Genomic DNA, 5,735 nt, shown 5'->3' with positions numbered 1-5,735 from the left:
GCAATACTGGTTACATTGTATAGATTACATGAACAGTAAACAACTGACTGATGAACGTCTATGGGCATTGCAATACTGGTTACATTATATAGATTACATGTACAGTAAACAACTGACTGATGAACGTCTGGGCAATACTGGGTACATTGTATAGATTACATGTACAGTAACCAACTGACTGATGAACGTCTGGGCAATACTGGGTACATTGTATAGATTACATGTACAGTAAACAAACTGACTGATGAACGGCTATGGGCAATACTGGTTACATTGTATAGATTACATGTACAGTAAACAACTGACTGATGAACATCTATGGGCATTGCAATACTGGTTACATTATATAGATTACATGTACAGTAAACAAACTGACTGATGAACGTCTATGGGCAATACTGGTTACATTGTATAGATTAAATGTACAGAAAACAACTGACTGATGAACGTCTATGGGCAATACTGGTTACATTATTTAGATTACATGTACAGTAAACAACTGGGTGATGAACGTCTATGGGCGATACTGGTTACATTGTATAGATTACATGTACAGTAAACAACTGACTGATTAACGTCTATGGGCAATACTGGTTACATTGTATAGATTAAATGTACAGAAAACAACTGACTGATGAACGTCTATGGGCAATACTGGTTACGTTGTTTAGATTACATGTACAGTAAACAACTGGGTGATGAACGTCTATGGGCAATACTGGTTACATTGGTTAGATTACATGTACAGTAAACAACTGGGTGATGAACGTCTATGGGCGATACTGGTTACATTGTATAGATTACATGTACAGTAAACAAACCGACTGATTAACGTCTATGGGCAATACTGGTTACATTGTATAGATTAGATGTACAGTAAACAACTGACTGATGAACGTCTATGGGCATTGCAATACTGGTTACATTATATAGATTCCATGTACAGTAAACAACTGGGTGATGAACGTCTATGGGCGATACTGGTTACATTGTATAGATTACATGTACAGTAATTAAACAACTGACTGATGAACGTCTATGGGCAATACTGGTTAAATTGTTTAGATTACATGTACAGTAAACAACTGGGTGATGAACGTCTATGGGCATTGCAATACTGGTTACATTGTATAGATTACATGTACAGTAATTAAACAACTGACTGATGAACGTCTATAGGCATTACTGGTTACATTGTATTGATTACATGTTTGATGCAGTCATATCATTTTTTCTCCCCTGGTTTTTGTGAAGTTTTACTTTTTAAGTTCTTTGGATGAACTTTTCTGTGTACATTTTACCTAAGACAAGCTGTGCAATGACAAGTGTTACCATAGCAATATGGCGAAATTAGTTGTTGCCTCGTAGTGCAATTTTAGCTGCTAATGAATATGTGTGAAACTTTACAGAATACCCTGGAAAAACACTGATTACGAAAGAAAATTATATCTGTTGTATGGATATTTTTAGATTATTACTACATTATAGTATAGTTGTCCTGTAATTTGGAAATCATTTTAAGACTAAATGGTAACCAGCTGTAGCTACTTGAGTAGCAGGATATTTTATGACTTAATGGTAACCAGTGATGACTAAATGGTAACCAGCGATGACTAAATGGTAACCAGCGATGACTAAATGGTAACAAGCTGTAGCTACTTGAGTAGCAGGATATTTTGAAGACCTGCTTTCTCCATTATGGCCATGGTTACCAAGTAAATGTTTTTATCAAGTGTAAACTGTACATGTGTCTATTATCAAATTGATTAGAAAACTGTCAAATGCTGGTACAATAAACACATCCTTTCAATTCTATATCTTCATGTTTATGATATTTTGTATCCCCCCCCCCAAAAAAAAAAATGTATGTCAAAGGTTTCATAATTTCAAACACAAAATGTTATAAAACCTTTATCGCACATGACAACCAAATTTACACTAGGGGGATCATAAATATGGGTTTGGGATTTTGGATATTCTGTCATTAAATATAAGCAGTATATTTATACATGAAAACACAATTTCACAATTTGAGCTTCTGTTGTGTTGTAAACTTCAAACAACATCCCATGCAAATCTTTGAGGCATAGATTCCTGATATTTGTCATCATTCATGTAGTTTGCTGAGAAGGGCATATAACAAATGACCTTGACCCATCATCAAGGTCACAGACGTTCATTGGTATAACAAGAGATCCCAGAGGGATCTTGGTGCCCACCATTGTACTATCTTCATTAGTTCTATGCCAGTTCAATCTTTTCTCCTCTTTTCTCTTATCTGTTTGATCAGTTTGCCTGACAGCCACCTTGTCCCTCAGATCAGTCACAGAAGTTAACATGTACCACTAAGAAGTTAACATGTACCACTAAGAAGTTAACATGTACCACTAAGGACTAAGGGGAACCTGCATTTCAAATTTGCAAAAGATCCTCCAGTACATTCTGAGAAACAGCACTCACAAACTTTAACTCTCAAATTCAAGATGGCAGCCTGTCGGCCAACTTGATTTTGTGATCACTCCCAAAATATGATAAAATAGTTCCCCCTGGTCTAAGGACCAGGGGGAACTATTATATGAAATTTGAGAATGATCCCTTTGAGAAATGGCGCTAACAAACTTTCACTCTCAAATACAAGATGGCTGCCTGTTTTGTGATCAGTCCCAAAATTTGATATGCGTAACTAAGGACCATGAGGAACCTTGTTTGAAATTTGAAACATCCCTGCTGTACTTTCTGAGAAACAGCACTAACACGAATTGTTTAAGGATGGACCACGAACAGAGTGATTTGAATAGCCTTCAAATTATCTCTTCTACAGAACTATAGCTTGCTAGGAAGAGGGATCAAAAAAATAACACTTGCATGAAATATGTACAGCTTCTAGAGCACATGCTCATCAAGTGGCCTAGCAGTTTTGAAGTGGTATGTTAAATGTCAAGGTTTTCTGGAGTAACAAACCTTTAACTAATATGATGAAATTCACCAACAAGAACCTATTCCAGTGCATCTGTGTGTTTTGTAGAAAGTAAGTGCTCGCTGGCCCCCTTTATTGTGTGAGAAGGGAATGCTTGCTTGCCCGCTGCATTGTGCAAGAAGGGAGTGCTCGCCGGCCCCTGTAATGTGTAGGAAGGGAATCTAGGTGGCCCCTGTATTATACAACTGTATTGTGTAGGAATGGATTGGTCTGTGGCCCCTGTATTGTGTAGGAAGGGAATCTAATTGGCCCCTGTATTAAACAACTGTATTGTGTAGGAAGGGAATCTAAGTGGCCCCGTATTATACAACTGTATTGTGTAGGAAGGGAGTATTTGGTGATACGTGTATTGTGTAGGTAGGGAGTGTTTGGTGATACGTGTATTGTGTCGGAAAGGAGTGATCCGTGGCCCCCATATTGTGTAAGAAGGGAGTGTTTGGTGATACATGTATTATGTAATTATGTAGGAAGGGAGTATTTGGTGATACATGTATTGTGTAGGAAAGGAGTATTTGGTGATACATGTATTGTGTGTGTAGGAAGGGAGTGTTTGGTGATACGTGTATTGAGTAGGAAGGGAGTGTTTGGTGATACGTGTATTGAGTAGGAAGGGAGTGTTTGGTGATACGTGTATTGAGTAGGAAGGGAGTGTTTGGTGATACGTGTATTGTGTAAGAAGTGGAGTATTTGGTGATACGTGTATTGTGTAGGTAGGGAGTGTTTGGTGATACGTGTATTGTGAAGGAAGAGAGTGTTTGGTAATACGGTTATTGTGTAGGAAGAGAGTGTTTGGTGATACATGTATTATGTAATTATGTAGGAAGGGAGTATTTGGTGATACGTGTATTGTGTAAGAAGTGGAGTATTTGGTGATACGTGTATTGTGTAGGAAGGGAGGATTTGGTGATACGTGTATTGTGTAGGAAGGGAGGATTTGGTGATACGTGTATTGTGTAGGAAGGGAGGATTTGGTGATACGTGTATTGTGTAGGAAGGGAGTATTTAGTGATACGTGTATTGTGTAAGAAGGGAGTATTTGGTGATAGGTGTATTGTGTAGGAAGGGAGTGTTTGGTGATATGTGTATTGTGTAAGAAGGGAGTGTTTGGTGATACGTGTATTGTGTAAGAAGGGAGTATTTGGTGATACATGTATTATGTAGGAAGAGAGTGTTTGGTGATACGGGTATTGTGTAGGAAAGGAGTGATCCGTGGCCCCTGTATTGTGTAGGAAAGGAGTATTTGGTGATACATGTATTATGTAGGAAGAGAGTGTTTGGTGATACGGGTATTGTGTAGGAAAGGAGTGATCCGTGGCCCCTGTATTGTGTAGGAAAGGAGTATTTGGTGATACATGTGTTGTGTAGGAAGGGAGTGTTTGGTGATACGTGTATTGAGTAGGAAGGGAGTGTTTGGTGATACGTGTATTGAGTAGGAAGGGAGTGTTTGGTGATACGTGTATTGAGTAGGAAGGGAGTGTTTGGTGATACGTGTATTGAGTAGGAAGGGAGTGTTTGGTGATACGTGTATTGTGTAAGAAGGGAGTATTTGGTGATAGGTGTATTGTGTAGGAAGGGAGTGTTTGGTGATATGTGTATTGTGTAAGAAGGGAGGATTTGGTGATACGTGTATTGTGTAGGAAGAGAGTGTTTGGTGATACGTGTATTATGTAGGAAGAGAGTGTTTGGTGATACGTGTATTATGTAGGAAGAGAGTGTTTGGTGATACGGGTATTGTGTAGGAAAGGAGTGATCCGTGGCCCCTGTATTGTGTAGGAAAGGAGTATTTGGTGATACATGTATTATGTAGGAATAGAGTGTTTGGTGATACGTGTATTGTGTAGCAAGAGAGTGTTTGGTGATAAATGTATTGTGTAGGTAGGGAGTGTTTGGTGATACGTGTATTGTGTAGGAAAGGAGTATTTGGTGATACATGTATTATGTAGGAAGAGAGTGTTTGGTGATACGTGTATTGTGAAGGAAGAGAGTGTTTGGTGATACGGTTATTGTGTAGGAAGAGAGTGTTTGGTGATACGTGTATTGTGTAGGGCAGGAGTATTTGGTGATACGTGTATCATGTAGGAAAGGAGTGATCCGTGGCCCACGTATTGTGTAAGAAGGGAGTATTTGGTGATACATGTATTATGTAGGAATAGAGTGTTTGGTGATACGTGTATTGTGTAGGAAGAGAGTGTTTGGTGATACATGTATTATGTAATTATGTAGGAAGGGAGTATTTGGTGATACATGTATTATGTAGGAAGAGAGGGTTTGGTGATACGTGTATTGTGTAGGAAGGGAGTGTTTGGTGATACGTGTATTGTGTAGGAAGAGAGTGTTTGGTGATACGTGTATTGTGTAGGAAGGGAGTGTTTTGTGATACGTGTATTGTGTAGGAAAAGAGTGATCCGTGGCCCCCGTATTTTGTAAGAAGGGAGTATTTGGTGATACGTGTATTGTGTAAGAAGGGAGTGTTTGGTGATACGTGTATTGTGTAAGAAGGGAGTATTTGGTGATACGTGTATTGTGTAGGAAGGGAGTGTTTGGTGATACGTGTATTGTGTAGGAAGGGAGTGCTCGCTGGCCCCTTTATTGTGTAGGAAGGAAGTACTTCGTGACCCCTGTATTTTGTCATACACCCTCATCAAGCATCTTAATTTTTGCTCCTCTCATTGTGAAAAAGCGCCATGCATGCCCACTAGGGTTATTTTTGTACTGCCATATTTTTCATATATAATGAACAAGACGGGTTGTTATTTAA

The sequence above is a fragment of the Mizuhopecten yessoensis genome, unplaced genomic scaffold, assembly GCF_002113885.1.
Source record: "Mizuhopecten yessoensis strain PY_sf001 unplaced genomic scaffold, ASM211388v2 scaffold8463, whole genome shotgun sequence".
Classification (NCBI taxonomy): Eukaryota; Metazoa; Mollusca; class Bivalvia; order Pectinida; family Pectinidae; genus Mizuhopecten; species Mizuhopecten yessoensis.
This window is presented reverse-complemented; position numbering follows the sequence as displayed.